This window comes from Protobothrops mucrosquamatus, unplaced genomic scaffold (assembly GCF_001527695.2).
Source record: "Protobothrops mucrosquamatus isolate PMUCROS unplaced genomic scaffold, P.Mucros_1.0 scaffold2402, whole genome shotgun sequence".
Lineage (NCBI taxonomy): Eukaryota > Metazoa > Chordata > Lepidosauria > Squamata > Viperidae > Protobothrops > Protobothrops mucrosquamatus.
In genome coordinates this window covers 33,789-43,107 of record NW_015388474.1, presented here as the reverse complement: position 1 = coordinate 43,107, position 9,319 = coordinate 33,789, and positions in this window count along the sequence as shown.

The following is a 9,319-nucleotide window of genomic DNA, read 5'->3' as shown; positions in this document are numbered from 1 at the left end:
TTGTCTTCTTGATTGCTCTGGCTTCAACTTTCTGATGGTTCCACATCTGCATTTGTATAAGACTAGCTACTGCCCTGGGCAGAGATGAGGCCAGGTTTGGTTTCTGCTTTTCAAAAAATGCTTTTAAAAATCCTTTTGGTGAACAATATTTTTCCTGCCTTTTTAATATTTCCTTCTCTGGGTTAACTTCCCACACTATTCTTCCTAACATTGAAAGTTGTAAGTTTTCCCACTTTTCCAGATCCAGTTTTCTTTGTTTTCACAGTCTTATCTTCTTTTAATGTTACACATCTTGCTGTTAGGTAAATTCCCAAATGTTTAACTTTTTTATCTATTTGAAGATTTGTTGTTGTTTTTTTGCTAATTGATTTTTTTTGTTTTTCTTTTAGATTCTTTGTTAGCACTTTAGTCTTTTCTCTGTTTATTTTCAAGCCTGCTACTTCTCCAAATTTTTCTATTTTCTCCATAAGTTTAGTGCTTGTTTCCAGTGGATCTTCCAATATAAAAACCAAATCATCTGCAAATGTTGTAGTTTATATTTTTCATCTTTTATCTCCAGTCCTTTAATTTCTATATCTTGTCTTCCAGTGTTAGTATAAATAATAATGGAGATATTGGGCATCCCTGTCTTGTCCCTTTTTTAATGTTAAAGTTTTCTATAAAATCTCCATTTACAATTATTTTGGCTGTTTGTTTACAACAAATTATTTAATTACATTTATAAAGTTTTCTCCAAAATCCATTTCCGCTAGTTGCTGGAACATGAATTGCCAATTTACATTATCAAACACTTTCTGTGCATCAAGGAATATTAAAGCCATCTGTTTCCCTGGATGAATTTCATAGTACTCTAACAAATCAAGAATCATTCTTAAATTATTTTTTATCTGTTTTTTAGGTAGAAAACCATTTTGGTCTGTATATATAAATTCGATCAAAAAGTTCTTTAGTCTTTCTGCTATTATAGAGGTGAAAATTTTATAGTCTACATTTAATAGCGATATTGGTCTATAGTTTTTTATTTGTGTTAGATCAGAATCTTCTTTGGGTATTAAAGTAATATTGGCTTCAATCCATGTATTTGGTATTTTAGCCTCCAGGAGTATTTCATTACACAGTTCTTTCAAGATAGGACTCAGTATATCTTGTAATGATTTATAAAGCTCTGCAAGTAATCCATCTGGACCCCAAGTCTTATCATTTTTTTGCCTTTTTTAGCCTCTATAATCTCCATCACTGATATTTTTCCATTTAATATATTTTGAATATTCTCTGAAATGTTTGGTAAGTCTGCTTTTTTTAAATACTGCTGTATTTTTTCTTTTGGAATCTCCTCTGCATTGTAAAGTATTTCATAATAATCTTTGATAATTTTTTTAATTGTATCATTTTGAAACTGTAATTCACCTTTTGAATCTTGCAGCTTATTTATCATTTTTTTCTCTTTTTCTTTTTTCAGTCTATATGCTAACCATCTCCCCGGCTTGTTGGCATTTTCAAAAAAGTTCTGTTTAGCCCTTTTAATCTGTTGAGCCATTATTTCTGTCTCGGCTAGATTTAATTTGTTTTTTATTATCTCCATTTGTTTCTTAAGTATTTTCTTTTGTGGGTCTATTTGTAATTCTGATTCTAACTTTCTGAATTCTTCATTCAACTTTAACTGTTGTTGTTTCTTTTCTTTATTCTTTTTAGCAGTATAGGTTATAGCCCACCCTCTGAAATATGCTTTGCCCATATCCCACACATTTTGAAGTGATGTTTCTTCTTTCTTGTTTATTTTGAAGAAAAAATCCATTTCCTTTGTCACTAGTTGTATAAATTCTTTTTTTTCAATATAGATTTGTTCAAGGACCATCTTAATTTTTTCTTGGTTCCTCTCCAGGTCATCTGCCCAAACATTAGTTTCTATCTCAATGTCTTGTATCATCGTTTTAAGTTCCAAAGATGTCCATATCATACCAATTCTAGACCATGATTTATGTCTATTTGAGTAAAATATATATTGTAATTTCTTTGGATTTTTTTCTCTCCATATGTCCTGGATACAAAGTTCTGTCATTTTTGAAAACGCTTTATATTGTGTAGTGGGAACGGTGAGGCATTGAAGACACAGGAGTGAAAGTAACAGCTTGTTTATTCAATCCACAACAGAAGCGGCTCTAGCAGCAGCTTGACTCATATTTATACGGACCGTCACTAGGCTGCAGCCAATGATTTTAAAGCATACATTCCTGCCTAAAACACTGGCTTGCAACATATACAGACAAACAGTTAAGGATTTAAATTGAACCACTTAGTTAACCGTTTTTATAACAGACCTTATGAAATTGGCTTAATATATAACACCCCTCCTCCCTAGGTAAATCACATATCCCAAAAATGTACATAATCTTGAAGATAGGCAGGTGGCTTCTGCGACCACTCTGATTGCCTTATCTCGGCCGGAGGTTCCCGGTCTACCTACCTTGCTAGTGTCTGGTAGACCGGAGCCTCTTTGGCTGCTCTGGCTGGGTAGACCAGTCCCTCTTTGACTGACTAGTCTGGGTAGACCAGTCTCTCTTCATCTGGTCTGTCCGAGTAGACCAGGGCCCATGTCTGTCAGTGGAGCAGTTCGGGAAAGGCTGGGAAACTAGTCTGGAGGAATTTCTGTTCGGTGGGCATGGTCCCACCAGTCTGTGATGACTCAACCACGATTGAGTCATCCAGAATTTCTCTCGGAGTCTCACCAGACCCAGGAGACTCAGACGCACCACAGCTGTCAGGAAGCTCCCAGCTCTGTTCTCTGTCGGCGGCCAGGGTCTGACTAGCCTGCCACTGACGTAGTTGATCAATGTGGTGGTGCAAAACACGCCCATCTTCCAGGACCACTTTGTATGACAATGGTCCTGACACCTTGTAAACCACAGCTACTACCTACGGTGCCTCTTGACCATAGTTCCTTGCCCAAACTCAGTCGTCCACTTGCAAATTCCTCGGGGGCTTGGGCTGCGCTATCTCTGTTGCAACTCGGTCCAGATGGAGATGGTCCAGCTTCGTAGTCAGCCGATGTCCCCATCTCAGCTCTGCTGGGCTACGGCAGAGCAAAAAGTCTGCCAAACTGTGATGCCAATCACCCTGTGTTATTCTTTTAAGCGTTTCCTTGGTCGTCCTGACCATCCGTCCCGCTTGACCGTTAGAGGCCAGGTGAAAAGGTACAGAGATAGCATGTCTAATCATATTAGTCTTTAGGAATGACTGAAACTCAGCAGCAGTAAATTGTGCCCCATTATCTGACACAATTACATCGGGTAAGCCATGTGTGGCAAAGATTCTGTGCAGTTCCTGGATGGTCCTGGCAGTAGTCATAGTAGGGGCAGGTGCTACCTCAAGCTACTTGGAGTAACTGTCCACTAAAATGAGGAACACCTGTCCTTGACCTTTGTCCAGCATAGTCTATATATGAACCCTAGACCAGGGGATATGCATGTTCTCCCAGCGATGTACTGGGGCTTGAGGCATCTCAGGTCTGGTCTGCTGGCAAACCTGGCATCCTTTGACTTTAGCCTCTATCTCCTTATCCAACCCTGGCCACCACAGGTAGCTTCTCACGAGTGCCTTCATCCTGACTATTCCAGGATGTCCCTCATGTAGAGATTCTAAGACCCTTGCTCTCATTGTGTGTAGGACTATAACCCTACTTCCCCATAGAATGCATCCCTTGTATGCAGATAGCTCATCTTGTCTTCTGATGTAGCTGTGAAATTCTGTCCCAGGACTTGTTCCTGGCCACCCCCTCAGCACCCAGTTCAAAACACGACTGAGTGTTTTGTCAGTGGCTGTTTCAGCAGCCACATCCCCTGCGTGAAGGGGAGATTCTGGCAGATCCTGAATTGACAGGATGCATGCAGCAGGTGCAGGGTCAGGTTCTGAATTAGGCAGGGGCAACCTGCTGACTGCGTCAGCGTGGCCCATGTCCTTTCCTGGCTTATGGACTAGCCTATAATTGTAGGCTGCCATAAAGATTGACCATCTCAGCATCCTTGGAGAAAGGATTTGAGGGATTTGCTTGTGTGCAGTAAACAGACCTAAAAGAGGCTTGTGGTCTGTAAAGACCATAAATGGGCGACCATAAAGGAAATCGTGGATTTCCTTAGTCCTGCAACTATGGCTAATGCCTCCTTATCTATTTGTGTGTAATTTCTTTCTGCTGGGGAAAGTGTCCTTGAATAATAAGCTATGGGAGCTTGCCTTCTGTCAGCTATTAAATGGCTCAAAACTACTCCTATCCCATATGAAGATGTATCACATGCAATACTGATAGGCAGTTTTTCATTGAAATGTGTTAACACAGAGTCTGAAAACAGCAGTGATTTGACTGCTTTGAAACTATTTTCATGGAGGCTAGTCCAGTGCCAGGGTGCTCTTTTATCCAGGAGCCTATGCAGAGGCTCTGCTAATGCTGCCTTATGCGGAAGGAAGGCATGGTAAAAATTAAGTAACCCTAAAAATGCTTGCAGCTCCCTCTTTGACTTAGGTTGGGGAGCCTGCAAAATAGCCTTAAGCTTAGAATCAGCTGGGTGTATTCTGGCAGCATCGATCCTGAAACCGAGGAACTCTATGGAGTTCACTCCTATTTGACATTTGTCTCTTTTGAGCTTCAGCCCCGCTTCGCAGAAGTGCTGAAGAACAGCCTTTAGACATTCAGCTTACATTTTTGCTGATTCCCCAGCAATTAGAACATCATCAAAATAAGGACACAAACCTGGAATATTTTTTTAAAACAAGTTTTATTAGTTTTCCATTTTTACAAAGCTTCGGGTATTGAGGAAGCAACATGGTGGTTGGGTAATACATAGTCCAATAACACGCTTATCCATATATATGTCAGTTTACATCATCAAAAATTTCCTCTGTTTCCCTTAGTTATTATACCAAATTCAAATTAATACATTGCTAGTTATAACTCAATCATTTAAAACATTTATCAACAACTTTTAACTTATGTCTCCAGATCCTGTTTTTAACTTTTATTTAATTTCAGTTACAATATTCCAGTTGGCTTAATGTCCATAGTATTTAAGTTTCGGATAACCCACGGTTCCCTTAGTTCAGGGGTGTCAAACTCAATTTCATTGAGGGCCGCATCAGCATTGCGGTTGTCCTTGGGGGGCCGGGTAGGTGAGCAGGGTGAGCATGGCCTACTGGGTGGGTGTGGCTGGAGTGGGTGTGGCCTACTGGGTGGCATGGCCAGCTCTACATCGTTCGCGTCAAGGGTGTCTGTGGGGGCCTGGGCAGGAGTGGGACATATCTGAGGGTCTCTGGCAGAAGGGGGTGGGACCGGGGCAAGCGCCAAGGCATGGTCCACTGGAAGACCCTCACTGTTCCTCTCCTTTCTTCAAGAACAGAGTGGTGGGAAAATATTTGAGATGAGGGAGGGAGAAAAACAGGCAAGAAATGCAGCTGGGGAGGTGTCATCCTTTGTGAGGAATGAAGAAATGCACCATTGCCTGGAAGTGGCCAGCACATAGCTCTCACCTACTTCACATATCTGGTTTCGTGGGCTTTGGGGGAGGGGATGCCATGAGCAACATGAGAGTGGACATTACCTGCGCAATGCCGTCCAGCCCCCAGCCTGCCTGGTTTCGGCAGGCAGCAAGGCCCTCTCCTCACAGTGCCGAGAGGCAGAGCTAGGCAGCACGAATCCAAAAAGAAGCGCGATGCCATCCAGCCCCCAGCCTGCCCGGTTTCAGCAGGCAGTGGGGCGCTCTCCTCACAGCACCGAGAGGCTGAGCCAGGCAGTGCGAACCTCGCCAGCTTTGCATCTTGCTGCCTGCTGAAATCGGGCAGGCTGGGGGCTGAGCGGCGGCATGCTTCTTTTTGGATTTGCGCCGCCTGGCTCAGCCTCTCGGCACTGTGAGGACAGTGCCCCACTGCCTGCTGAAACCCATCACGCGGAGCCCATCAAGCCAAATATGTCAAGTAGGCAAGGGCCATTTGCTGGCCATTTCCAGACGATGGTGCATTTCTTCATTCCTCACAAAGCATGTGCCCAAGGGGCAGGGCCAATGCGGCAGGGGCCGGTCCCTTGCTGTTTCCAGACGGCCTTCTGGAGCTAAGATTGAATGCGTTTTGTTTCAGGATAGTTGGCCACCACAAAATTGTACATTGGCTCCCGGGTGGCCTGGGCCGGGGCCAAGGCAGCTGGGGCTATTCCCTCACTGTTTCCAGGATGGCTTCGCGGGCCACATGAAACCACGTTGTGGGCCACATCTGGCCGCCAGGCCTTGTGTTTGACATGTCTGCCTTAGTTCATTACAAAATAACATCATGTCTAAAATACACTTATTATTTATTCAAATAAGTTCTTAGTCTATTTCACAATCACATTCTACTTCTCATTCTAATATCATCGCTTACTCATAAAATAACCTTTATCCTCTGAATCCATCTTCTATTTTATAATTCAAAACTATTATTTTAGTAACTAATTTGTTTCCCTTAAAGATATAAATCCTGAATATTAAGTCAAATAATGTTTTTTAAAATCTCCTTATCCCATTAAATGAGATTTGAGGCTCTTCCATTAAATGTCACATAAAGAAAACCATTTTTAAGTCTAGCTCTGGCCTTCCTTTTGTGCCAAACCGGCTTCCACAAAAGAGCTTTTAAATCCTCGGGTGGATCTTCCTTCATTCCTGCATATATCATTTGAATCAAGGGAGACCATCCAGTCATCAGCCTATTAAGGAAGCTAGTCCCTTCACAATTGTTAGATTGTTGGCCAAATGGTTTAAATCTCCATATTTGACTTAATATATTTGTCATGCATTCAGGCTGGTCTTCTTCTTCTTCTGGTTTCAGCTGGTTTAGATGAAAAGTCATGTTCAGTGTTGTAGTTGTTTTCAGAGCATCTGGATTGTCTAGATTCTCAATATGTTGTATATGTAAGTCCTCAGCAAATTCCGTCTTACTATTGCTTTCTTCAGTTTCTGTTGCTGTTGTAGTTGTAGAGTCTTTAAATGAGGTCAAAGTTTGGGTATCGGAGTTCTAAGTAGATTGTAGCTGACATTCTTTAAAATCCACTTTGATATTAATTCCTTCTTCTGTTGCTTTTTGGGTTGTGAGTTCATCTATTGAAGTTAGAGCTGTGTTTTGTAGCTTTAAGGTGGCACGTATATCTTTCATTCTAGAATTCGTTAGCTCAGTAGCCTCTAAGATTTTTTCAAGTATAAGTTTGAAATTAGGCTGTGGGTGGTGTTCCTCCATTTCTGTAATATTTACGAGTAGTCCTTTAGTGGAGGCTGTTTTTAATAAAAGTCAATAACTGTCCACCTCCACTATAGAGAGTTATTTTCACACCCAGCTGTTTCAAGTTTTTATCTTTTTGTTAATGTCAAGGACAAATTTTAGTCTCAGAAGTCTCCCAGTGAGAAAAAACTTTTTTTTCACTTGCTGTACCTAATTCTGCCACAAGATGTCCCCCATACAAAGTGGAGCTTTTATCCGATTCAGAGAAGGAAAAAAAAAATATTCCTCTTTTTTTTCCAGCTTAGCCAAAAAAATAAAACAATAAGATTTTGTAGAAATGAAGAGCTTTTAGGGAGCCCAGGTATCCGGAAATTACAAATCCAGGTATTTGGTCATTTAGTCTTGTTGTCCTTTTTTTTCCTTAGCTTTGTATTCCCGGAGTAGGCAAAAGCCGCAGAATTAAGCTGGGGGAAAAGGATATTTCCAAAGGCTTTTTCAGGAAAATAGTTGGGAAAGAGAAAGGTAAAGTGAAGTCTCACCCAACTCCTCCAGTTGCTTTCATCGTGCTTGGTAGTGCTTTGGGCTTTTGGCTGGTCTTCTTCGGTCCTGAGGAGCTGCCTCCGATCAAACGGAGAGGCTACTGCCTCTCCGCGATCTAGAGAGGGTCCTCCCCAATGGTGGTTGCCCCTCCAGGTCTCCCGAAGAAAGAAAACCGGATGGCGGGGAGAGCAGTCTCTTCGTGCATCTGCTAGTGCCACGATCCGGAACCTACACATGGAATATTTTTGAGTGTGCATTCCATCATGCTCTGAAAGAGCCCTGGGGCTACACTGACCCCAAACTGCAGATGACGAACCTTGAATGCCCCTCTGTGGGTAACTATTGTTTGTGCCTCAGCAGAGGCATCATCTACAGGCAGTTGCTGATATGCCTGTGCCAGGTCCAGCTTTGCGAATAAGCGATCTCCCTGTAATGATGCCAGGATGTGGCTAACTGCAGGTACTGGATATGCATGCTGCTGAAGTGCCTTATTAATAGTGCACTTATAGTCAGCACAGATGTGCACCTCTCCATTAGGCTTAACCGGTGTGACTATGGGGGTTTCCCACACACTGCTGTCAACAGGTTTCAATACTCCCTGTTGAACGAACTTGTCTAACTCTGCATCTATCTTGGGTTTAAGGGCAAAAGGCATTCTACAAGGCTTTACCCTGATTGGGGTTACGGTTGGATCAAGGTGAGAGCAATTGGTGCTCCTTTCTACTTTCCTAAGCTGGGGCTGAATACATCAGCAAACTCCTGGCAGACAGCTGCCAAATCTGCTGTTTGGGTTCTGTGGATGCCAGTCACATGGATGCCCAGGGCATCAAACCAGTCTAGGCCGATCAGGCTTGTGTGCTGGCCTTCGACCACCATGATGTTGAGGGGACTCTCAAACTCTTTGAACTTCACTTTTAACGTAGCTTCACCTTTAACCGCTACGCGGGAATTTTGAAAATCTGTCAACACTAGATTTGACGGCTTGAGTCTGACTTGTTTCCCGCCATGTCTGCAGACGTAATTAAAAGTCTTGTAATAAATTATAGACACAGCTGATCCAGTGTCCAGTTCCATGGAACATGGGACTCCAAGGAGCCTGACTTTGAGTCTAAGCTTCTCTTTAAGGGGGCGATGGGCTCCTGTTCTAAGGATGCTCCTCCTTCTGGAGCAATATCCTACTCTATTTTGCCCCGGGGCCCCGTTACCTCTCCTGGGGAAGTCTTTGGGTGGCGATTCCCTCTGGCAATCTTTACAGACGATAGCGATGTGGCACTGTTTGCCACATGCTCGGCACACAGCTGTACGAAACCGGCACTCTGAGTGCTGGTGCCATCCTCCGCAGCCAGGACATCTAGGGAGGAAGGCTGCCTTGTCAAGTGGCCGTTGCCTTCTTCCTGGAAGCTTCTGCACCCGGTCGATCTCAAGGTCCTCGTCTGGGTCATCTGCTCTTTCTGCATCTTCATGATGAACATCTATCTGGCTGGAGGGTCGTAAAGCCTTGACAGCTCCACCTGCGGCCTCTTCTGCATCACTTCTTTCAATGCGTCCTGGA